We start from the raw sequence: 27,251 nt of genomic DNA, 5'->3' as shown, positions 1-27,251 counted from the left end.
AATAAATATTTTAGGAATACTACACCATGAAGCCTCTTCCTTTTATCCTATGATGCCAGAGATTACTTGGAAAAGGATGATTCGTTTCTCCGAGACTTCCATTTAATTGGATAGCTCTTTGTATTGGAGAGGATCTTCCCCTGGAGGAATCCGAGGAGGAGATTATCCCAGCTGGCTGGCATTTGTGTGAGCGTGTTTGATCTCTGAGATCCAACTGTTTTGGTAAGCGTCGCTGATTTATCACTTTATGAACAGGAGCACCGGATGAGTACATTGGGGTTGATTTACTAAAACTGGAGAGTGCAAAATCTGGTACAGCTCTGCATAGAAACCAATCAGCTTCCAGGTTGTATTGTCAAAGCTTAATTGAACAAGCTGAGGTTAGAAGCTGATTGGCTACCATGCACAGACGCACCAGATTCTGGGTGCACCAGTTTTAGTAAATCTCCTTGATTGTGTCCCTTTATTGCTTTGCACCCTTTGAAGCACCATATGCACTTTGTGTTATCATTTTATATCATTTTTATTAGTATTTTTTATGATGTTAATCCAATGATCTTGGAATTCACATTTTGATCACTTGATTTTAGTATTAAATCAAACTGACTCTTGTAGGACGTACTGTTGATCTGAAGGAGATTGTGCACCCAGGTTGTATAGTGTATGATCACCTTTAGGCTTTAACCACTTCAGCCCCGGAAGGATTTACCCCCTTCCTGACCAGAGCACTTTTTACAATTTGGCACTGAGTCGCTTTAACTGCTGCAGTCATGCAATGCTGTACCCAAATGAAATTTGTGTCCTTTTGTTCCCACAAATAGAGCTTTCTTTTGATGCTATTTGATCACCTCTGCAGTTTTTATTTTTTGCGCTATAAATGGAAAAAGACTGACAATTTGGGAAAAAAACTATATTTTCTACTTTTTGTTATAAAAAAATACAATAAACTCAATTTTAGTCATACATTTAGTCCAAAATGTATTCAGCCACATGTCTTTGGTAAAAAAAAAATGTCAATAAGCGTATATTTATTGATTTGCACAAAATTATAGCATCTACAAACTAGGGTACATTTTCTGGAATTTACACAGCTTTTAGTTTATGACTGCCTCATTTCTTGAGGTGCTAAAATGGCAGGGCAGTACAAACCCCCCCCCCAAATGACCCCATTTTGGAAAGTAGATACCCCAAGGAAATTGCTGAGAGGCATGTTGAGTCCATTGAATATTATTTTTTTTTTGTCCCAAGTGATTGAATAATGACAAAAAAAAAAATGTACAAAAAGTTGTCACTAAATGATATATTGCTCAAACATGCCATGGGAATATGTGAAATTACACCCCAAAATACATTCTGTTGCTTCTCCTGAGTACAGGGATGCCACATGTGTGAGACTTTTTGGGAGCCTAGCCGCATATGGGGCCCCGAAAACCAAGCACCGCCTTCAGGATTTCTAAGGGCGTAAATTTTTGATTTCACTCCTCAATACCTATCACAGTTTTGAAGGCCATAAAATGCCAGGACAGTTCAACCCCCCCCCCCAAATGACCCCATTTTGGAAAGTAGACACCCCAAGCTATTTGCTGAGAGGCATGTCGAGTCCATGGAATATTTTATATTTTGCCACAAGTTGCGGGAAAATGACAAACTTTTTTTTTTTGCACAAAGTTGTCACTAAATGATATATTGCTCAAACATGCTATGGGCATATGCGGAATTACACCACAAAATAAATTCTGCTGCTTCTCCTGAGTATGGGGATACCACATGTGTGGGACTTTTTGGGAGCCTAGCTGAGTATGAGGCCCCGAAAACCAAGCACCGCCTTCAGGATTTCTAAGGGCGTAAATTTTTGATTTCACTCCTCACTACCTATCACAGTTTCCAAGGCCATAAAATGCCAAGATGGCACAAAACCCCCCCAAATGACCCTATTTTGGAAAGTCGACACCCCAAGCTATTTGCTGAGAGGCATGGTGAGTATTTTGCAGCTCTCATTTGTTTTTGAAAATGAAGAAAGAAAAGAAAAATGTATCTTTTTTTTCCTTTTTTCAATTTTCAAAACTTTGTGACAAAAAGCGAGGTCTGCAAAATACACACCATACCTCTCAGCAAATAGCTTGGGGTGTCTACTTTCCAAAATGGGGTCATTTGGGGGGGGGGGGGGGTTGTGCCATCTGGGCATTCCATGGCCTCCAAAACTGTGATAGGCAGTGAGGAGTGAAATCAAAAATTTACACCCTTAGAAACCCTGAAGGCTGTGCTTGGTTTTTGGGGTCCCATATGCGGCTAGGCTCCCAAAAAGTCTCACACATGTGGCATCCCTGTACTCAGGAGAAGCAACAGAATGTATTTTGGGGTGTAATTTCACATATTCCCATGGCATGTTTGAGCAATATATCATTTAGTGACAACTTTGTGCAAAAAAACCCCAAAATTGTCTTTTTTCCTGCAACTTGTGTCACAATATAAAATATTCCATGGACTCAACATGCCTCTCAGCAAATAGCTTGGGGTGTCTACTTTCCAAAATGGGGTCATTTGGGGGGGTTTTGAACAGTCCTGGCATTTTATGCACAACATTTAGAAGCTTATGTCACACATTACCGACTCTTCTAACTACTTGAAGACAAAGCCCTTTCTGACACTATTTGTTTACATGAAAAAAAATTTTTTTTTTGCAAGAAAATTACTTTGAACCCCCAAACATTATATATTTTTTTAAAGCAAAGGCCCTACAGATTAAAATGGTGGGTGTTTCATATTTTTTTTTCACACAGTATTTGCGCAACGATTTTTCAAACGCATTTTTTTGGGAAAAACACACTTTTTTTTATTTTAATGCACTAAAACACACTATATTGCCCAAATGTTTGATGAAATAAAAAAGACCATCTTAGGCCGAGTACATGGATACCAAACATGACATACTATAACCACTAAGCCACCGCCCACCGTCATATGACGGCTGGACGAGGCTTCTGTTGTTCTGGGAGGACGTCATATGACGTCCTCGCCCTCCCGAGCCACTAGGGGGCGCGCGTACGTGCCCGCTGCGTCACTCGGGACCCGGTGCGCGTGCCCGGCGGCCGCGATGTCCGCCGGGCACCCGCGATTGCCGGGTAACAGAGCAGGAGCGTGGATCTGTGCATGTAAACACAGATCCACGTCCTGTCAGAGAGGAGAGGAGACCGATGGCGTGTCCCTTGTACATAGGGACAGCAATCGGTCACCTCCCCCAGTCAGTCCCCTCCCCCCACAGTTAGAATCACCTCCTTAGGTCATACATTAACCCCTCGAGCGCCCCCTAGTGCTAACCCCTTCCCTGCCAGTCACATTTACACAGTAATCAATGCAATTTTATAGCATTGATCGCTGTATAAATGTGAATGGTCCCAAAAATGTGTCAAAAGTGTCCGATGTGTCCGCCGCAATATCGTAGTCACAATAAAAATTGCAGATCGCCGCCATTACTAGTAAAAAATAAATAAATAATAAAAATGCTATAAATCTATCCCCTATTTTGTAGACGCTATAACTTTTGCGCAAACCAATCAATATACGCTTATCGCAATTTTTTTTTACCAAAAATATGTAGAAGAATACATATCGGCCTAAACTGAGGAAAAAATTTGTTAAAAAAAAAAAAAAATTGGATATTTATTATAGCAAAAAGTAAAAAATATTGTGTTTTTTCAAAATTGTCCCTCTTCTTTTGTTTATAGCGCAATAAATAAAAACCGCAGAGGTGATCAAATACCACCAAAAGAAAGCTCTATTTGTGGGGAAAAAAATGATAAAAATGTAATCAAGGTGCAGTGTAACATGACCGCGCAATTGTCATTCAAAGTGCGACAGCGCTGAAAACTGAAAAATGGCTTGGGCAGGAAGGGGGTGTAAGTGCCCTGTATTGAGGTGGTTAAAATTGACACAAACAAACGTGCAGTGGCGACAAACTACATACATTTTTTAAAAGCCTTTAAAAGCCTTTACAGGTTACTACTTTAGATTTACAGAGGGGGTCTACTGCTAAAATTACTGCCCTCGATCTGACCTTCGCGGTGATACCTCACATGCATGGTGCAATTGCTGTTTACATTTGACGCCAGACCAACGCTTGCGTTCGCCTTTGCGCGAGAGCAGGGGGGGACAGGGGTGCTTTTTTTTTTTTTTTCTTTATTATTTTTTGCTTTTTTATCTTATTTTTAAACTGTTCCTTTCATTTTTTTTTTTATCATTTTTATTGTTATGTCAGGGAATGTAAATATCCCCTATGGTAGCAATAGGTAGTGACAGGTACTCTTTTTTGAAAAAAATGGGGTCTATTAGACCCTAGATCTCTCCTCTGCCCTCAATGCATCTGACCACACCAAGATCAGTGTGATAAAATGCTTTCCCAGTTTCCCAATGGCGCTGTTTACATCCGGCAAAATCTAAGTCATTAAATGCTCGTAGCTCGTAGGAGATGATTGGAGCCATTCTGGTCTCTGATCAGCTCTATGGTCAGCTGGCGGAATCACCGGCTGCATTCTCAGGTTCCCTGTTGTGACAGGTGAGCCAGAAAAAAACATGGAAGACGGTGGGAGGGGGGGGACATTCCCTCCCACTGCTTGTAAAAGCAGTCTAGAGGCTAATTAGCCGCTAGGATTGCTTTTACATGAAAGCCGACCGCTGGCTGAAAAGAATGATACCAAGATGATACCTAAACCTGCAGGCATCATTCTGGTATAACCACTCAAAGTCCAGCAACATACCAGTACGTTGCTGGTCCTTGTTGGGCATATATTGTAATCTTTTTTTTTTCATGCAGCCTGTGGGCTGAACAAAAAAAAGAGATTGATTGTTGGGTATGCCCACCATTAGAATACCTCCCTTCATCCACCCACTTCTAATGATGGGCATACATGCACCATTTATATATGCTGAAGCATGGGGGCATCCTCCCCCAAAAGTTAGGAGCAAATTACTCCTCCGCCCCTACTGCCCCCATGCTTCGGCATATATCACCTCCGCTGGAGTCACGGCTTTATATATCGTGGGAGCAAACGCTGTTGCTGTCAAGATAAATAAATCCGCGCTGCAGCTGAATGGCGTACCTGAAAACAAAAAAATGGTTAACAATAAAACACAGTAAACAGTAAAGTATAAAAAATTGCATACCTGAAAAGCAAACATGATAAAACATAATAACAATAAAACATTGCAGAATAGAATACAGTAAAAAAGAGCAGAACAATAGAGAGAGAATAGAGAGAGAGAGAACAATAAAACGACAACTATTTGTTTTTTTTATTTTATATATTTTTCTGTTTTTTTTTTTTTTTTCACACTTTTTTTTGTAACTGTAACTTTTATAACTGTAACCGGTTCCAGGTTCGGGTCTCTCAAAATTCGATGGCATCTTGGGAGACCCTGTGAAAGTGTGCCTAGGCTGTGCAATGCTGTACCCTACACTAATACTCAACTAGTGTATGGTAGCGTTCAAAACATTCACCAATGCAAAGACCAGGATTGTCAGGACAGGAGGGACAATAATAGCGGGTGTCACGCCTATATCCGTGCTTGCTGCAGACACGACATCTTTTTTGGCGAGTTCGTTGGGCAGGGGTACTCGGGAGGACATAAAGAAAATGCCTCTCATGCAGTCGACTGCATTTGGTTGGGGATGTGAATGGGGGAAGTATGGGTGCTGCAGAAGTGGTGGGTTCCCAATTAGGATTGGCGAATGCAGCAGGAAGGGCATTATGGGCACGACGGGCCTGTGTTTGTCTTCTTCTTGGTGGCAGCAGGACACTACTTGTGCTTGCCACCTCACCAGCTTGAACTGCACTTATGGGACTCGCCACGTCACCAAGTGTTACTGCAGTGCTGGTTTGACTATGACCGGGGTGTACTAGGCCGCTGGTGCTTGCCAGTTCACTAAAACGCTACCAAAAAAACTATTAGCGATCTCAGGGATCAGGCCTGACTCTGCGAACGCTGCAGTTATGCGTTTAGTGTTTTGTAAGTGACAGTGATCGATCGATACTGCACTTGGGTGGGCTGGGCCGGGCGGAGGGGCAAAACGCAGGTGCTAGCAGGTATCTGGGCTGATGCCGCTAACACTGCGTTTTTGGGAACCCTAAACTGCTGGGGACGCTAGTATAGATCTGATTGGATCAGATATTGATCCGTTCAGATACTATACCACTAAGGGAGGTGTATTCTGCGTGCATGGGTGTTAGCGGTACTGGAACTAACCTGACGCTGCCTGGGGCGACGCAGACCCTATCTGACCCTAAAGCCTAAGTTATATCACCGGCGGGTGATCAGGGGGCTAAACCTTTATTAGGTAATAAACAGCGGGTGCCCTGACACTATAAAAAATAAACTAACTAACCAGCGTCACCCGTAACACTTATACGGTGATTACTGGTGAAAGGGTTAACTAGGGGGCAATCAAGGGGTTAAAACCTTTATTGGGTATTATATGGGGGTCCCTGATGCTATAAAAAGCTGACGGCGAACCTATATATTTACCTCCCTAACTAGCGTCACCAGTGACACTAATACAGCGATCAGAAAAACGATCGCTTAGTGACACTGGCAACGGGGGGTGATCAAGGGGTTAACACTTTATTAGGGGGGGTTAGGGGGGTACCCTAGACCTAAAGGGGCCTAACACTAACTGCCCTACCACACTAACTGTCACAAACTGACATCAATGCAGTAATCAGAAAAAACAAACAAAAAACTGCTTGGTCTCACTGTGACGGGGGGGGGGGGGGGGGGGGGGGGTGATGGGGCGTGAAAAGTGTGCCTGGTATGTTTTACTGTGTGTGTATGTGTTGTGCACTCACATCGATGTCTTCTCTCCTCGGTGCCGGAACGGAAAATACCGAGCCGAGGAGCGATGACATCACTTCCTCTGCCGCTGTTTACTATACAGCATCAGAGGAAGAATCTCATTCGTGGGGAGAGATCGCGAGGGGGTGGCCACGAATGAGTGGTCTCCCCCTCAGCCTGGATCGCTCCCCTAACGAAGCCCACCAGGTACGTGATTTTGCCTGCCCGTGCCATTCTGCCGCAGTATATCTGCGTTAGGCAGTCGGCAAGTGGTTAAGGGGTCTGTTGGTCCTTTTTTTTTGGAAACCTTCTTTCTACAAAATTTTAAACAATTATGCCAAAGTGAGTCACCAAATGAAACCTTACAATTGGGTGCTGATTTAAAGTAGATGTAAGCCCAGTCACTAAAATCCCATATAACCTTAAAAATGTTGTGAATTCAAATTCCCATATAATATTCTTATTTCTGTAAATCTCATTAAAATAATACATAGTACCCATGCTTGAATGTCCTGATTCAGGCATTTCCTGTTATAGCTTGACAACACTCTAGTGCTCCTAGTAAAATATCCCCATCTCACATGTTCCTGGAGATGTCTTGTAACAGGAAGGTGCTGCAGCAACTTCCAACTGGGAACCAGTATCAACACACATTAAAGTATATATCACCAGCACACTTTGGATCTTCAAACTAGCACAGGACTCCTTTTGTCATCCCTGATGAAGGGGTCCTGCATGGCCCCGAAACGTCACATTTCTTTGCTGTGATGTGGTCGCTTCAATAAAATTTTGGACACTATTTTGTGGTGCGCTGGCAATATAAATGCGTCAATGCTCCCAATTGTCCTATGTAAGCTTTCAGCATTGACTACATGTGATCATTTTAACACTTATCCAGGCAAAGTCCACTGTTGTCATCAAACGTTTCTTGCAGCCATTGCTGTAGTTCATGCATGTAGGAAGGAAGCCACTAAAAGGAGACTGCAGGAGATCAGCAGCAATAAGGTGAAGCTAAGGATGAAAAAAATGGAAAAAGAAATATCATATTTTAAAAACTGGAAATTGTTTATCATGCAATGTGCTATATCAAACTATCATTTTAAATAAAGAGATAGAAGGGACAATTCAAAGGGACATATATTAATTTCAAGGAATCAAGAAAATGTTTATCCTCTTGACCAGGTAAACAGCCACGGGGGGAACCTGTTCAGGCATCTTTATCCCCTTTAATATTTTATGAAACACTTGGCACTTTTAAGGTAGGTTTGGAACCTTCAATCAGCTTTTGACTGGAAATATCAACTTGAAAAACACTCTTGACCTTAGGATGATTTAAGTAATTTTTACATTACTATTTTGAATGTGTTGCCACTTGAAACCGAGAAACAGTTCAAACAGTAGGTGGCAGATTCCTATAGACTGGTTCCATGTGATTCAATTTTTTCTGTAAGCTGAAGGAAAATTTACAAAAGTCTCCAAGTACAACACTCAATATAAAACTAGCAGGATAAGCCAAATGGTGCTAATGTTGAATATGACCCTATTATTAAATAAAAAGATTCTGAATACCTGTTTTTAGTTATAAAAATCAGCTCATAAGATTTCTTGCTTTTAAAATATGCCATTCAGGAGTGTACACATTGCAGTTTCTATCCCACTAAATATATAGGGACACAGTGAACTTACTTAGCTTAAAACGTTGTGTATTTATTGTGACATGCTGAGACACAGCAAAAGAAGGATGTTGCAGGGATGCAATATCCCCTTTATCAACAGACAGTGGTTACTGCAACCTTGAAACATCTGTCTTTTGCTGTAGCTTGGTGTGTCTTAATAATTGCAAGTGACTTCCTTCTTGAAAATAATAGGTTCTATTTTTCTTACCTTTCGATTTCTGTTATTGATGTGGGTCAATGATTAAAGCCTTCCTTATATGGCTCAAATACTTTGTGCAGTGAGTTGTTAGATTAGTGGCAGCTGGTGTTCAAAATTTTTTTTGGGGTTGGGGGGGGGGGGGCGCAAACAAACTAAAAAACCCCATCCATTACCCCATATATTTTATATACACTGAATTTTATATATGTACATTGACTCCCCATATATTATATATATACACTGGTCCCTGTGTATGATATATACTGAGTGACCCCCCCCAATGTATTATACACCCACATACTCCCCCCCCCCCCCAATCTTTCAGCACCAACTTCCTTTCTAGCTCTGAGATGTCATGTTGAGATGCTGGAAGAGTTAGCGTGTGGCTGTGCGGAACGGAGGGGCGGGCAGAAAGGTCTCACTCTCATGGCATTGGAACTAGGATAGGATGGAACCTGGGACAGGGAGTCACTGTCAGCGTGTGGCTGTGCAGAACGGAGGGGCAGGCAGCAAGGTCTCAGAGAGACCGAGAGAAGAGTGTGTCTGGGGTATGCAGCACCAGGCCAGTACTTACCTTCAATAGCGCTGCTCCTCTCTGAATCCACCGGGTGCACACCAGTCGACTGCACCCCCACTGTGGCCAGGAAACTGGAAGTGACGAAATAGCACCGCCCACTGTCCTCTCCTCTGGTCCCAGTTGAATCCACCCCCACAGTGACGATAAAAGTACCGCCCACTGTCCTCTCCTCTGGTCCCCACTGCGCCAATCCTAACCAGTTACTATGCCATGCTGACAAATCACAGTAGAGTGGGGGTGTTTGAGGGCGCATTGCATGTGCCCGACCACACCCTAAACATGGGCAAATCAGCTTCCCAGCCTGTAATCAGCTGATTGCAGGCTGGGAAGCTTCCCATAGATCGCTCCGTGTCCGGCGCCTGGTCACTCTTAAAGTGACAATTTTTTTATTTTATTTTTTTTTTAATCAGCTTGGGGGGGGGTAGCGCCCATGTGCCTCCTATGGACGGGCCGCCACTTTGTTGGATAGTCGGTCCCTTCTGCCATTCCAAAGGGACCTGCCCTAGCTGGACCCTACAACTCACCAACATGCATGGAAAACAAGGCTAATAAAAGAGGTGGTAGTTGCGCTGTGATAAAGGGAAAAAGGGGGAGGGGGAGGGGCTACATAAAAAATATTTTTTAATTTTTTTTATTTTTATTTTAATTTTATTTATTTATTTATTTATTTTTTATTTTATTTTTTTTTTTATTTTTATTCTTTATATTTTTTATATTTTCTTTTTTATCTTTTGTTGTTTTTTTTGTGTTTGTCCGTCTGTTTCCATTTTATTTCCCCCATCCAGTAACTGTATTTATTTTCCATCCTCCTTTTTTCTTTATCCACCCTTCCTCCCTTCCCCATCCCCTTTTTTCCCCATCCTATTTTGTCTCACCTTCCGTATTTAGTACCACTCTGATGTTCATATATATTTCTCTCTCTACATATATACTTTTATATAAAAATTTTTTACATTATTTGTACACATTTTTTGTGTAATGTACTTTCAGTACACCTCACAACATGTGATACCATGTCTAGATGGGGCATTCCATCTTGCTTGAGATCATGTTTAAGCCGACTCTGTGTATGGCCAGGAATACTCCTTTTAAACCTGCCCTGTTTGAGTAATTCTGACAACAGGTTAATGGCACTGTGTGCTTTTCCCCGTATGGACGGGCTTTGGGAAAATGGCCACCGGGCGCCTATCAACATAATGGCGAGCTTCGGGAAAATGGCCGCCGTGCGCCCATTATACAGGGACTATATATAAGCATTGGCTCTTTACCCCATGTTATCCTCTGAAGAAGTCACGTGACGTGACGATACGCGTCAGGATTGGAGCACGGGACGCTGCCACAGACCAACAACAGGAGACAAGCTTGGCGCTCGTGGTTACTATACACTTTTAGCCGATTATAAATGTAAGTTGACTGGACGTTTTTCATTTAATAAATTTACTTTTTGATATGGGATCACGCTATGTGCGTTTCTCTCTTCCTATACCCTATACCGTTACTCTACCCGACGAGCACTGAGGAGTGAGGCACGGGGACAGACTGTAGATTGGAGATACTTCTGGAGGCATACGAGCTCAGCGCTCGTGGATTGATGCCCACACTCACTTTATAAATGTGAGTGCAACTTCCCCTCCTTTGTGTCTTGCCCCCCTCCACTGTGGTCGTCACAGAGTCACATTACATGCTGTTTATTTTTTATCATTTTATATTAAGCCTGGCATTGTCACCATTGTTATCACCTGCCTAAACTGAACTTCCATACCTGCTAACCATTTGCAACACAAGCTGTATGCCTTACAGCTGTAAGGTAAGCGGCTTGCAAACACGGAGGTGTCCTCACTGAAGATCCCCCTCACTTGAATATTGGAACTGTTTTTTGTCTTCCTAGCTACGAGTTTTTCACTTGGTGACGGGACTGTTATTTCTAGGGACTTGTCACTCGCAGCTCCTCAGAGCTGTCATTCATGTGCTAGTGTGACACTAGCCCATATTTATTCTGGACTCATTTTATGTTTTATTATTTTAGATTGTTATTCACTCACTCACATTCGTTTGTGCCATTGTATTTTGGTGTTTTTTATTTTTACTTTGTCAGCAATTTTATTTATCCACGTATAAGGTCTGTTTCATTCAGGCGGTCACTTGTATTTGATTCACTGTTTCACCAGTGTTATATTTATGCATCACGTATTTCTTGCCTGCAATTTAATATTCAATATTTTTGATGTCAGCAATTTTGTATTGTATTTCCACTCATTTGTGTTTTCTAGCATCTAAAGCCTATCAGTGCGTTTGGCTCACTTTTCAGGTCACTCTGCTTTATACTTTTTTATGTAGCCCCTCCCCCACCCCCTTTTTCCCTTTATCACAGCGCAACTACCACCTCTTTTATTAGCCTTATTTGTCTTTTTGGATCAGTATACAGGTGTTGCAGCAGTGTCCTTTTAGCGTAGGCCCTCTCTGACAGCGCAGGAGTTCCCACTTTCACATGCATGGAAAACAACTGTAAAAAATAGGCATTGCACTAAACTGCACCAGACATCTGCGGTGTTCGAACTTCACATTTTTTTCTGTCTTGATATATTTAGGCTAACCATACACATGTACAGTAGATGTCTATGATTCAGCCCATGGGCTGAACAAGAGACAATGCATAGATTCCTCAGTCTGTGCTAAAGAGCATAAATTATGTAAACTCCCCCTGCCAACTCTTGTATTCTGACTGCTGACAACCGCGGCTGTCAGAAAACCTGAACAGTGAATTGTTTGGACAATAATTTTCCACCCAGGTCTTTTGACAAAGGTTTCTCAAAAAAATGTACTTTTGTTGAGCCAGTTGGTGCCAACTGGGACACCCACGACTCAAATTTTGGCTGATTCAGCAGGATTTTTTTGCTTCTATGGTGGACTATACATTTTTGACAATTTTACATGGCTGATAAATTCAGCTTAACAATTTAGTTTTTTTATCAGACAATCTCTTTACATATTTAATTAGATTATACATTTGTAGTATTTAAATGCAATTTGGTGGTAATACACGCCATTAGCAGCAACGTATTCAATGCATGTGTTAATGATACTTAACTTGTAGTAAAAATTCCAGCATTTTCATTTAGTTTTCAACAGGTTATAATATTTGGAGTGGTAGTAGATGAAGTTGGAAGATCTGCTGCTGTTTTGTTATGCTATAAAGAAAGTCACCTTGAGGTGGGTGGTCAAAGAATCCAACTACTTACACCTCATGAGCTTGGCATAAATGCAGAAAAAATTCTAAATGGTGTCTTTGTTTCCTAAATTGTAGGAGAAATGCTGATTCTGCACACACACTGAAGAGTCTGGCTTAGTCCTGACCACAAGGGAGCAAAAGCACCTGGGAGGTAAAGAGCACAGATTAGAGTCACAGTCAGTAAGAAGACTACGGAGGTAGAAAGTAGGGCACTAAAAATCATCTGATGTTTAGAAAGATGATATCATTTTATGCAATATGCTGCTGAGGCTATTCACTATCATTTCCATTACATCAATAAGTGAAGGTGAGTGTAAAACTGCAGTATGTGTACGATAGGACATACACTAGAACCCTTGTTTAAAAGGCATATTTATGTGGAGTAACCTGTGGCAACAACTTAAGCATGACCATAACAGGTCATCATTACTCTTGTCTAAATAAGTCGTTTACAGATGGTATAATTATGAATGATCCCTAGAAATAGACTGTCATATTTTCATAGAGGATATTCATCCATACTGTATCAAATAATAAGGTTGATGGTCTGGCTGCACCAGGAATATAGTGTGAATGGGGCTGTTTGTGATTACCCGTGGGAGACTCATCAGGGATCCATGCAAATAGGTGCGGACAGGAAGCCCCATTCAAAGCACCTGCATCTATTTGGCAGGCGTTGATGTGTGGGTGATCACCTGTGGGTGATCGGCCCTGGACGCAGACAGCATTCAGGACCCAATGGTTCCATAAGCAATTTAACTAGATAAAAAATATGCAGGGGGTCTTCAAAAAGTTTCCGCATTTTATTATTTTTGTTGGAAATGGTGAGGGTGGGAGGAGTAGTAATTGGTCGTGTGTGAGTGCCATGTGACTAGTCTGTTTAACAATCTGGCTGACCTTGCAGTTTAGTATAAGAGTTGTAATTTCTATAGCCACTCTGATGAAATATGGCCCTCAGTCTGTAGCATGCTTGAAGTATATTAAAAAGGAGTTCCACCCCCAGCCACCCACCAAAAAAATTTAAGTCAGCAGCTAAAAATACTGTAGCTGTTGACTTTTTATATTAGGACACTTACCTGTCCATCGATCTCATGATGTCGGCACCCAAGCTGATTTTCCAATCAGCTCTCGGGTGCTGCCGCCATTCTTGGTAAGGGAAACTGACAGTGAAGCCTTTTGGCTTTACAGCTGTTCCCCTACTGCGCATGCGTGAAGTGCGCTGCGCTTTCTAACTGGCCCGGCGGCAGAGGAAGGAAGATGGGGGCCGAGGTCACTGCGGCGCAGTCTCCCGGAAGTGGGTGATGGGTACCTGTCAAAAACAGGTACCTGCTCCCCCCTGAAAGGTGCCAAATGTGACGAAGAGGGTGAGGAAGCAGATAAGTGGAGCTTCCACTTTTGGGTGGAACTCTGCTTTAGGGTTCTGTGCGTCCTGGTTCACTGTTTCAGGTCAGATTTCAGCCCCAATTTTTGGCTGAATTCCGACCTAAAACGGACCAAAAGACGCACAGGCTCCTGTGCAAATTCGCACCGGAGCCACAGCGGAGATATGTGAACCGGCTGCATAGAGAGACGGTCAAAATCTCCTGCTATTGCAAATTGGATGCAATGGTGTAAACCCGGCCTTAAAGTGTGTATGAAAGGTGCCCTTGATACATGATCGGTGCTATCTTCACAGAAAATGTAGCTCATTATAACTGTAATGTTTATTGGTTTACGCCTCCTGTTTTTACATTACTTACTCTGTTTTTTGTATAGACTATACAGTGGAGGATCCACAACTTTTGTAATTTTCCTTCTTGCTTACATACCGTGCACTGTTTTTCTCTTCTTTTGTGTACACATTTCAATAAAATATTGAAAACGAAGAGTTGTCATTTGTTTTTTAAATTCTTCATAAAAAAAGAGTTAAAAAAATTGTGCAGAAACTTTTTGAAGAACCCTCAGAGCCGGTTCACACTAGAAGCGGCACGACTTGCAGGTCGCCTCACCGAGGCGACCTGCACACGACTGCCACGGCGACTTGCAAGACGACTTCTGTATAGAAGTCTATGCAAGTCGCCCCCAAAGTAGTACAGGAACCTTTCTTCTAAGTCGGAGCGACTTGCGCCGATTAGAACGGTTCCATTGTACAGAATGGGAGGTGACTTGTCAGGCGGCTAGGTCGCCTGACAAGTCGCCCCCGTGTGAACCGGCTCTCATACTCTTGGAGATCACATGCACTGCAACAATACCTCCCTTTTTTTATAGTAACAGGGATGAAAGAAATAATAAAAGTGCTGCGCAGATAGATTGTCCGTTCAATAAAAATGAAAATAAAATGAAAGATGAGATGAGATCCCCAGTGGATAGTCAGAACGCCTAGGATAGGATCGGAGGTGACCAAAAAATCCCTTCACCATAAATGGATGGCCCCTCACCTGCAATCTTCGACCTGAAACAGGTCACACAGCATGTAAACCAATCAGGTAAGCTGAGAACCGGGCGATAATAACTCCACATAAGCTGCTCTCCCTCTCATCAGATGGCATATAAAACGAAGCAAAAACATTATATGATCTTTGAGGTGTTTGTTGAATTTGCCTTCGTGCTTGCCTGCATTTATTTTTATTGTCCTTGTGTCAGCGCTGAGTTATTTTTATATTTTTCTATATAGGGATGAAAGAAAGGCCACTTTTTAGTATCACTTTCAGAATTGAGCAACTACACAGCTCTTACTTTATTCCTCTATTTGTTGCAGGGGAGATACACCAAGGCTCCATTCACACTTGTACGACTTTGGGGTTAGATGACTGGATAGTCCTCGTAACAATACGGCACCTCATCCCAATAACATTAATAACAATGGTCAAGAAGAGATCAGGGGATTATCATGGTGCCAAACAATAATTGAAATACATAGAATAAAATTATAATATTTTATTCACAAATGATTAAAAGAAATGTATAAACATACATATAAGGGGTAGCCCCTGTTTCCCCAAATGGTGTGTGGGAGAATGGTGGTCATGCGTCCCTTGAGTATTCCTGGTTTCTTCTTCCCACATTGCTGGACTACTGGCCCTTCCTACAACTAATTTCAATCCACCTTGTTCCCCTCTGCCGTCCCGAGGTTTACCCTTTTGGCCCTTGACACTTACCCCCTTGGGACACTGGGGGTATGCGTCTGATAGATCCCTGTTATGGTGATCCATGGCATTCACTGACACTTTGGCTGCATGGACACCCAAGGGCGGTGTGCTTATTGCCAGTATCCGCCTGCCCCCAGCCACTGCCATGAGAGGAGCCTTTTAACATCATTACATCCTCTGGTGGTCTTCGGCTCCGTCCTTCTGATAGGCTCCGCAGTCCACTGTGCTCTCCGCTGCGTGTACTATACACTCAGCATCAGGCTCTCCCGCTTAGCCCCCTGGACCTTGTAGGCCTACGAGGCTTCTGTCGGGCACATGCGCAGTGGCGCTTTTTGTCCACGCACACGTCATGGCGACGTCAGACGCCTGACGTGTGTGGGGGGCATAAGAGGTCGGCGGTTCTGGCCATTCCTTCGTCGGCGTCTCCAGGGCACCCACGCTTGTGCCCACGCTTGTGCCGCATAAATCAGGGTAAGCTTGTAACTCTGCTGCCATCCGATCCTTCCAGGCTCTTCCACTGTCCACATTTACATCTATTTTATGCCTTTCCTGCAGAGTGATTTCCTAGAGCCAATTGTACCGCTCTCACCAACTTGTATCTTATTAGCTCCTACTACTCCAATAGCATTACTGGAATTACTGGTAAGTTCATCTACTTCCCGGTATACACTTTTGCTTTTATTTAATACTTTTTATTCATTTCAAACCCCTTTATATTTTTTTCTTTAATATACCCTTGCATTTACATGGGTCTTAATTATACCCTCATCCTTCCATTTTTCCCATTTTTCAGTCATCATCCACCTGCTATTTCTGCTCAGATTCAAGCCAGCATACTGGGTGCCCTGTTCTTTTTTTCTTCTTTTCTGATAACTGCATAATTTGTAAGTATCATTGAGGCTATGTTAGCCCTACTTTTTGTTGGTCTGCACATCCAGATTTTTTCTGGGATTTGTCAAAACCATATTTATATCAGACCTTTTGCCAGGTCCTCCTTTTTGCCCCCTGCAGCCTCCTACTGTGCTTTTAGGCCTTGAAATCACCCCGGAGTCTCCTACGCCTGCCCCTTGGGACCCATTGGTAGGTACTATACCATCGTATGTCACTGGGGTTCCTGGGGTACCTGCCGGGTGGAGAGGGTGGTTTTTGGGTGTTGTTGGCTGGTTTGGCCCCTGCTCCAGCAACCATTATGTGGGACGATCTGTGGCCATATCTGACGGTGACATAACATTTCATCATTACCATGTCTATCTGTAACAATAGTTGGTGTTATTATACTGTTATTTCTTGTCTGATTGTCATTTTTTTGTTCTAGAATTTCAAGATAATAATACAGGTATAACCAACTGTCCCTGAGGAAGCCATCTTAGGCGAAACATGTAGGACTTCAAATACCTGTTTACAGGACCTGCCACCACGCCATAGGCTGGGTTCTGTGAAACTATTGTTTAGTTGGCTTTTTATTATTCCTATTTTTTGTACTGCTCACACCCCTGATATGTATGTTTATACATTTATTTTAATCATTTGTGAATAAAATATTATAATTTTATTCTATGTATTTCAAGTATTGTTTGGCACCGTGATAATTCCCTGATCTCTCCTTGACACTTGTACGACTTCAAAGTTGCGCCGACTTTGGAGTGCAACTTTGGTGCAACTTGGGTGCAACTTTGATGCAACTTTGGATATGACTTTGGCTTGTACCAGTAATAATGGACAACAGTTGCATTGTATAACATTCAGGTATAACTTTTCATGAAACTTTTGAGGGTTAACATTGAAGTCTGTGGCCCTCAAGTTGCATGAAAGTCAGACCAAAGTAGTGCATATACTATTTTGAAGTTGCTGAAACTTTAAGTCACGCATATGTGAATGGTTATTATTGGAAAACAGAGGGAACGACTTGTCATGCGACTTTGATGTCCAAAGTTGCATGACATGTCGCACAAGTGTGAATGGAGCCTAAACACTGGTATTTGTGGTTGTGTATATGCATGTCTTACAATGGGAGCAGCTGCATAAGACAAGACTATTTATATGAGATTTAGGCTCGGTTCACACTGGAACCGGCTGCGGATCGCACGGGAGCGATGTGCTTCCCTGTTTCCCATTTCAGGGACGAATCAGGGCCGAATCTATGCCTGAAATACGCATGTTTCTGTGCAGTGCGCTCCGCAGCCAGTCACATTCTCCTGCTATGCGAATCCAATCCAATTTGCATAGGTGTGAACCCGGCTTAAAAGTGTTAAAATGCATGTTGTTTAAATGTGACTTATAAGTACATTTTGTAATATTCATTCTATGTTTATATGGTATAGTATATAAAGAAATGAATGATCACAAATCTTACATACTTAGGATCATATAGTTAAAGCGGGGGTCCACCTATCTATCGTTTTTTTTTTTTTTTGAGTTCATTCACAAACTTTTCTTCTCAGCATTACATACTCACATATTGTGTGTAATATGTCCGCCTGTGTCAGATTTCGTCGGAAAGAATAACTTATATTATTCACTGCAGGCGGTTTCCATCTTCATTGTGGGCAGTTGAAGCCCACAAGCATTTATTTCCTGGATGTGGTGAATGCTGTGCTCCCAGCATTCACCGCTCGTTCCCGCACATGCTCAGTGGCATCCTGGGAAGCCTGAGACTAGCTCCCAGGAGTCTGGGAGAGGCTAGAAACAAGCCTACTCCCACGGGAGGAGAACCAGGAAGTGCAAAGAAGAATAGAAAAATAAAAGGTAATTATGGCGATTCAAATTTTTTTAAACGGCGTGTCAACATCTAGGCAAGGAAGAGAATACATACAGATATTGTTCAAAATTTGGGTGGAACCCCGCTTTAAGCAAACAGCAATGTGCAGTAACCAATACAAATTTTGTTTTCACTGATTTGACCACAGTAAACTGAAATCGAATTAATCTCCATGGGTTTGTGAATGTTGTATATCACTATTGTTTTTGCCTTGAATTGCTAAACCAGCCCAGTAAGCATTTTGCTCTCCATAATGATTGTTTCCAAAAAGATATGGACCAATAGTACCACTCCATTGTCATAACACTGGAAGTGATTTAATGCACATACAACATCTGTGCTGGTATCCGTGATATCTGTGCGTATCCCGTGACCACGTCCGCTAGTGACGAAACGACGTAGGGAGGAGGAGCTACATCCTGACGTCACCGCTGCACGTCCAGTCCCGGAAGCTACGGGCTGATCCGAAGCCGGCCGGCTTTCTCATTCTGTTTGCTGTTTTTATTTCTTCAATTTGTAAGTGTTCATTTGACTTTTATCAATCCATTAAATATATAAGGATTTACGCTATGTGGAGCACTTTGTGTGTTTTATTTTTTGGTAACCACATCACCCTGCTGTGATTGATGGTGAGGATCCCCACAGACGCTGCGGTATCTAGTGCCTGCCTGTGAGATCCCGTACTGGGGTTACAGCCATCTGCTCAGCGTGGTCCCCTGTAATAAGGGACCATCGCTCTCTGGTAAGCGGCAGTGTTTTCCATTACCATTACAACTTCACTTTTCTGCGCATTTATTGTATGGAAAATTCTTCAATTAATTTATGTTCACACGTTTTGATTCAAACGTTTGTATTTTTTGCATTTATTATTGTGATATTTTATGTCATGATTATTTGAGGCACTTAATTCTCAGTTCTCATTACACCCTTTATCAGCGCGACTTTATTCTTTTATTACTTTGATTGGTGTCGTATAACACTTTTTAGTTGCAGCTTTATTTTTTCATTTTGATTGTTAGCGCAGTATTCTTTATACATCTAAACATCTGTGCTGGGCCAGGCAAAGACAGAGAAACCCTGGGATGAACAAAATAGAAATGAACAGGGACTGGGGTATCAGACGTTGAAGACCACATTCATTTTAAAGCATTGCAGAGGAAAGTATTATTGCTATATTACAGCCCATTCTATAAATGATAGCAATGATAATGTGCAAAGTACAACAATCCATTATGCCCATTTAATTCTATTTGCTAAAATCAGATCAGTAAAACATTAATTTTGATTTATTGTTGCAAGCTGCTTGACTGTACATCGCTTTCTAAAAAAAAGTCAGTAAAACAAAGCTAGCTTATTTAAAAAAAAATGTAATTATAAATACATGTAAATGTTTAAACTGTTAAATAATTCTGTAAATGGGAAGGTGTCATTAGATGGTTTAACAAAAATTGGAGACCATCAACTCACTACTATGTATACGCTGTACCATCCCATATATGCGCATAACAGGTACTGCGTCCCTGAAACGCAGACTCACCATTCAAGGTACGGTCTCCATGACTTTGAGATCAAGTGAACATAATAATACAGGGGGAAGAAAGAAAACTCCCCTGAAAAGAAGTCATGGGTGGGCCACGCTGCTTTATAACAGGAAAAATATTTATTGCACAGAAAAACAAAAACATACAAAAACTAGGCACCCACCACCAACACCTAGACTGCATTAAAAATAAGACGACATTGTCTGAATAAAAGTAGCTGCGTCAAGCATACAGAAAATCCCCTGTGCTAACCGACATTGTTGGATCCCTCCCCAAACTAGTTGCTAGAAGGGCCCAAAATCTTAAGGACTCTTTAGTTCATTCAGAGTATATTAGGGAAAGAGCCACAAATTAGTTGACCGATTTACCCCCTCTTAAGGGAATGTATGCATGTGGGCACTGCCAAATGTGTACATTAGTTCGAAAAAAACTGAAGACTTCACCGATGCGAATCAAAGTGTGGTCTTTAAAATTAATAAATTCATCAATTGTGCGACTTCCAGAGTGATTTATATGCTGGGGTGTCCGTGCAAAAAAATGCTATATAGGAAAGACCAAAAGACAACTCTGAATTCACATCAGTGAACATCTGAGGAGTATAAAAAATTCAGGTAGTGATTTGAATGAGAAGATATATCCCCATTGGCATTACATTTTGCAGATGTTCATGGTGGCAGCACGGATGGCATCAGTATTAAGGGGATTTATACCCTGAACTTGCCATCACGGAGTGGCGATTTCAATACCATCCTGCTGCGAAAGGAAAAAATGTGGCTATTTTGGGTGCCTAGTTTTTGTATGCTTTTGTTTTTCTGTGCAATAAATATTTTTCCTGTTATAAAGCAGTGTGGTCCACCCATGACTTCTTTTCAGGGGGGTTTTCTTTCTTTCCCCTGTATTATTATTGTCATTAGATGGTTTAACCACATTAAAGATATTCTAAAAAACTAATATAAATTTTCAGATTGGACAATTGTTGAAAAAAAAAAAACATGAACAGATGAAAAATATTGTCATGACATCACTGAGAAGACCACAAAGAGAGCATGAACTCATTTTTGGCAGCATCCCTTTGTAATATGCAAGTCTTGTGCGGGGCAATACTTGGATAGGTTGGCACCACAATGTAGAGAACATGTGACATATAATTCTCTCCCTACTGTTTAACATTCTATTTGACTTGACTATCACAAAATAACTTTTTAGTTGTACATCAAGTTTTGATATAAACTGAACGATACACAAAAGAAGAGGAAAAAGCATACTTTTTTTGCAGTCATTTATTTTCACATACTTTACAAGCATTACATTTTTATTTACTATATGTAAATTTTGGGATGGTAGAAAAATCCTCAATTCTACATGGAGTAGTTGAAGCTGCCTTAGGAAAACTGAGCTACAAATGGCCTTATCCAAAAAAAACAAATGCTTATACTTAAGGTCTAATTATTTTCTTTAAACATCAATCAGAATCCATGAGCTAATTAGGAATGTTTGTTATTGGTTACTGCACTTGCAAAATTACTATTTAAGATTATTAAAATGTATTGACCAAGGTAGAACAGTTCTAGGGCACACCTGTGGCTGAGAGTGAAGCGTTACAAAGACCTAGATTATATAGAACCCCTGAGCAAAAAATAATATAAGAAGGGGAAAAAGTGGCTGAGCCAACCTTCTAGAAGAGAATTACTGACATGTATTTACAGTACCTCTCATTCATTATTACAATTGAACTTATTTATGAAAAACGTGTTTGTATAGCAAGCTGACAGAATTGATATATCATAATTTCCCAGCAATCTTCAAGAAGTTGAGTCTGGTTTTATATATATATATATATATATATATATATATATATATATATATATATATTGATATATCTTCTTTTGTGTTACTGTGTGATCTGTGCCAAATATTCTACTTACCTTACAGAATACATTTGGAAATTCCATGTATTACTGGAAAGAAACCTCTTCATATCAAATTTTCACAAAATCCATCACCCTCAGTGTATGTAGCAAGCCCTTCCAAAATATAAAAGACCAGGCTAAAATAAATAATGCTCCTGAAAAATCTGTATTTGTGAAAGATAGCCATGCCTGCCAATGATCTTTTTTGTCGCTCTGTCATGTTCATGAACTTTGATTAAAGACCTTGACATTCTGTTGGGACTATTTGTCACTTAGTAACAAACCTAAAAGATACTGCTCCAGGCAAAATAGCAGTGGTCAGGGTCATAGGCAAATGACCATCAGGATGAGGTTCCTGAATGCAAAAGTCAGTTTTAAATTAACAAATGAATCCTGCATTTCATCAGCATTCCAATGATCAGCACAACCAAAATTTAACCTTTATAGTAACAATATTACTTACAATTAAGCATTAACTTCAGGCAGGTATAAAAACATCAGCCTTTATTTATTTTTGATTATTCGTTTGAAGTTCCTCTTTAAAAATCCTTTATTTTTTTTTTAACTGCAGCAAATGTAAGTACACACCGATATCAGCCCCCTACAACCCCCTGCATGCAAGGACCTGGACTGAAGAAAGGGAAGGGTCAGCCCTCTAAGCCAATCAGGATATGCTGTAGTATGAAGACAGTTAGCTGTCAGCATATTGGCAGAAGGGGACAGCAGTTTAAAGTTGGGTAAACACAAAATATTTTTACAATAGATTTCTGCACCCAAACAAGCGAGGTGGATTCAGGAACCCCACCACCACCAAAATATTATAATCTGATAGTGGGGACCCCCCCGCTGTCAGAATACACTGATTAGTGCTAGAGCCACTGATCAAATGAAAATGTTCCAGCTGGTCCATTCGACAGAAGCCGATCTTACAATCAACTTCTGTCTAACATGGAGGGCTACACACAGATTTAAATTCGGCTGGTCCTTGCTGAACCATCTGAATTTTGATCTGTGTGCACCTAGCTTAAGCTAAGTGGTGACTCTTCATTGTATGGCTGCTGCTCTATCGCTGTCCAGTTATCAGACAGAGATAGTATTTTTATAATCAAGAAGGGCCAATGTAACTAGGTAAAAATATCCATACCTGCATTACACATACTGTAGTGCTGAATGAGTAAGAGCAGTACCCCAACCTTCCCATTCCTGCGCACAGCTCTGTATAAATTTACAATGAGGTGTCTGAAAAGAAATCCATAGTACTCTGAGAATGATTTTTTCAGATAATAAATGTTTATCTTTATTACAAACATGGATTCAAATAAAAACGATCCAAAAGCAGTAAAAAAAAAAAACTTAGTCATAGTCATTTGTAATAAGCAATAACTAATGTGTATGTAATATCTTGTCAAAACATTACTGTGCACGTAATTGTGGTTACCTAAGTAAAGTCCCCTTCTCATAGTAAAGTCTACAAAGAAAGTCCCTAAGATTTGTAGTTTTTGATGAACTTAGCAGTTACACAACCATTTAGGCTACTTTCACACTGGGGCGGACAGGCGTCGGCATTAAATCGGTGCTATATTTAGCGGCGCTTTACTGACGTGTTAGCAGTGCTATTTGGCCGCTAGAGGGGGTTGACACCGCCCCGCTATTGGCTGGAAAAGGGTTAAAACCGCCGGCAAAGCGCCGCTGCCCTATTGTTTTCAATGGGCAGGGGCGCTTTAGGAGCGGTGTATACACCGCTCCTACAGCACTGCAAAGATGCGGCTTGCAGGACTTTTTTGACCATCTTGGAAGCGCACCGCTCCAGTGTGAAAGCACTCGGGCTTTCATACTGGAGAGACAGGTGAGGCTCTTTACAGGCGCTATGCAGGCGCTATTTTTTTGGCACTGTACCACCTGTAAAGCGCCTCAGTGTGAAAGTAGCCTTAAGTTGGCATGGTTATTGTTGTACATCTGCATCGAATCAGACATTATTTTGTTAACTGTGCTGTTTTACAGATATTTAGTCAAAGAATCCCTGAAAAGATGCAGATTATTAAGAGTAATATTGATTATTTAATCTTAAATCATGGTTAATAAAATGCATGTGCTAGTGGACAGTAGTCTATTTAGGTTTTGTGCTGCCCTAGGCCTGACTAAACTTGTGTACCCCCTAATTTAAATATGACCCACCCCTTCCTGTCAAGGCCACACCCCTTGCCGTTTAAGACCTGCCCTGAAATTTTCGAGTGGGGACACTAGTTCTAAGGGCCTGGGGGGGGGGGATTCCCTTAATTTGCATAGATTTCCTCTCACTTCCTGTTTGGCTATGGGACAGGAAGTGAAGGGAAATCTCTGCATTGGGACAGGGATGCTAAAAAATAAACTGACAGGGGCTATAACCCTCCCTTACCTATCCAAAAAGAAAAAAAAGTGTTGCCTATAGTTCTACTTTAAGCACAAATTTCTGATAATTTTATGGAGAGGACTAAGAAGATATAACCATGCCAATGGTGCAGCAGAAAACATAGCACAGTGAGGAAGGTTTGTGGTCCAGGATGATAGGACAGTCAAAATTAGAAGCGGTGCCCCCCCCACAGTTGCGAAATGCCGGCCGCCCGCATACCGGGAGCAGTGCGGCCGCTTTATGGGGGTGCTAGACTAATTTGCCTCTCAGCCCAGTCCGCCCCATAAGACTGACGCTACACTAACAGTGTAGAACAAGCCGGCAGGGACTCTTTCCATGCTGCCCCCCTGCAAAATGCTGCCCTAGGTCTGGGCTTTGTCAGCCTAGGCCATGATACAGCGTTGCTAGTGTAAGCTGTACTAAATCTGGCATGATGGCTGTTGCCTGGCACAGACAGAGCTCCCATTCTATTCTTACAGAAGTTCCCTACCCTTGAATCAGCACACATTTGGGGGGTAAGACAATGCGGCCCCCAGCACTAGATTGTGACCGATAACAGTCATTCTGTCAGGTTCCATTTTAACCACTTGCCCACTGGGCACTTAAACCCCCTTCCTAACCAGACCAATATTCAGCTTTCAGTGCTCTCACATTTTGAATGATAATTACTTAATCATGCAACATTGTACCCATATGACTTTTTTCACACAAATAGAGCTTTCTTTTGGTGGTATTTAATCACCGCTGGGTTCTTTATTTTTTGCGCTATAAATGAAAAAAGAACCCAAATTTTGCAAAAAAATTTGCTTTTCTTAAGTTCTGTTATAAAATTTTGCAAATTAGTAATTTTTCTTCATAAATTTTGTAAAATTTATACTGCTACATATCTTTGGTAAAAATAACCCAAATAATTGCATATTATTTGGTGTTTGTGAAAGTTATAGAGTCTACAAGCTATGGTGCCAATCATTGAAAATTGATCACATCTGATGTACTGATGACCTATCTCATTTCTTGAGACCCTAACAAACCAGGACAGTACAAATACCCCCCAAACGACACCTTTTTGGAAAGTAGACATTCCAAGGTATTTAGTAAGAGGCATAGTGAGTTTTTTTAAGTTGTAATTTTACCCCACAAAACACTGATGTGGCATGGATGTGGCACGGATGAGAACTGATTTAGCACAGATGAGCACTGATGTGGCATGAATGTAGCACGGATGAGTACTGATGTGGCATGGATGTGGCACGGGTGAGCACTGATGTGGCACGGATGATCATTGATGTGGCATGGATGTGGCACGGATGAGCCATGGATGGGGATGGATGAGCATGGATGAGCCAGGGATGGAGCATGGATGAGCATGAATGTGGATGGATGAGCCAGGGATGGAGCATGGATGAGCATGAATGTGGATGGATTAGCCAGGGATGGAGCATGAATGTGGATGGATGAGCCAGGGATGGAGCATGAATGTGGATGGATAAGCCAGGGATGGAGCATGAATGTGGATGGATGAGCCAGGAATGGAGCATAAATGTGGATGGATGAGCCAGGGATGGAGCATGAATGTGGGTGGACGAGCCAGGGATGGAGCATGAATGTGGATAGATGAACCAGATATGGAGCATGGATGAGCATGAATGTGGATGGATGAGCCAGGGATGGAGCATGAATGTGGATGGATGGAGCATGAATGTGGATGGATGATCCAGGGATGGAGCATGGATGAGCATGAATGTGGATGGATGAGCCAGGGATGGATGAGCCAGAGATGGAACATGAATGTGGATGGATGAGCCAGGGATGGAGCATGACTGAGCATGAATGTGGATGGATGAGCCAGGTATGGATGGATGGATGAGCCAGGGATTAGCACAGTTAAGCGCTGTGGGCACTTGAGCCCACAGCGCTGCTGCACCAGCTCCCTCCTCTCCTTACATGCTGTACCAATCAGCATGATGAGAGGGGAGGAGCCGAACCGGAAATGCTCTGGTTTGTTTACAAGTGATCACTCCATCATTGGACGGAGTGATCATGTGGTAAAGGGCTGCTGTCATTGGCCCATTACCCCAATCCATATTTCAATGGTCACGGAAATTTCCGGGTGCGCGCTCCAGGGGATGTACGGGAGTGTGATTCTGGGAGGACATTAGAGTATGCCCTCCCAGAGTTATCCAACCACGCTGTAGCCTTTTTTTGGTTGTGGCCCAGTTGGCAAGTGGTTAAAATGCCTTTTCTGTTTGTCCTGGTAACCACTGTCACCAGGACTGAAAGTGAGGGTAAATCCACATTTCTGGGTTATCAACAGAACAGGAATAGAGAGAATCATCTAATGGGTGCACTTGAGTCAATCCAACTTTCTAATAGAGTGTAGGCACTAGGCAGGTGCAGTCTATTTTCTCCACTTGGTGGCACACAACCGTAGCGGCGATGGAGGAGAAAAGTCAAGAGGAGCCTTGTTCCTCTTCAATCTCCTCAGTCACAGAGGCAGCATCTAATTGGATGCTGACGTCTCATGTGACTTTGGCGCCCATCTTTGGTCAACAGGGTCAATTTTAGACCCTGGTTCCTAAGTTTGGCATGCATTTTGCATGTGAATAGAGTAGGGACAGGTTACCCATCTGTCAGGGACAGTGCTTAACATAAGGGAGAGGTTCCAGAGGAGTAGGGAAAGTGCAGGGAAAAGCCATCCTTCCTGGAAACTGCTCCACTTTGGGCATAGACCGCCCAGGCCGCATTCCACCCCTTGAGCCAGACACTGTCATCACACCTGAGACCCAATGCAACTACGTGTGCCTGTGGCATTACTGAACTACAATTTCGATACAGTTCTGATTTTTGCAACGGGATTTCCTTTTGAAAAGATTTCCTCTTTTCCTGTGGTTTCTAGGGGCAGGAAGTAAAGAAAAATCTTCCCAGTGAGACAGAAACTGCATTTAAAATAGAAATGACATGGGTTTAACCATTCCATACTATAAAGTTTTCGCTTTAGATATACTCTATAGACTAAAAA

The 27,251-nt window shown here is 41.9% G+C and overlaps 1 long non-coding RNA gene across 1 annotated transcript; it reads right to left on the bottom strand.

Moving 5' to 3' along the window:
• Nucleotides 1-4,934: 4,934 nt before the first annotated feature.
• On the bottom strand, nucleotides 4,935-22,155 carry LOC141139889 (uncharacterized). Its single transcript, XR_012243829.1, has 4 exons — nucleotides 21,859-22,155; nucleotides 14,924-15,151; nucleotides 12,517-12,650; nucleotides 4,935-7,836 (listed from the first exon to the last, which is right to left on the bottom strand). It is a non-coding gene; the product is annotated as an uncharacterized lncRNA (long non-coding RNA).
• Nucleotides 22,156-27,251: the final 5,096 nt, after the last annotated feature.

This window comes from Aquarana catesbeiana, linkage group LG04 (genome assembly GCF_042186555.1).
Source record: "Aquarana catesbeiana isolate 2022-GZ linkage group LG04, ASM4218655v1, whole genome shotgun sequence".
Classification (NCBI taxonomy): domain Eukaryota; kingdom Metazoa; phylum Chordata; class Amphibia; order Anura; family Ranidae; genus Aquarana; species Aquarana catesbeiana.
The sequence above is the reverse complement of the archived record's forward strand: the minus strand, read 5'-3'. Positions and strand labels throughout refer to the sequence as shown.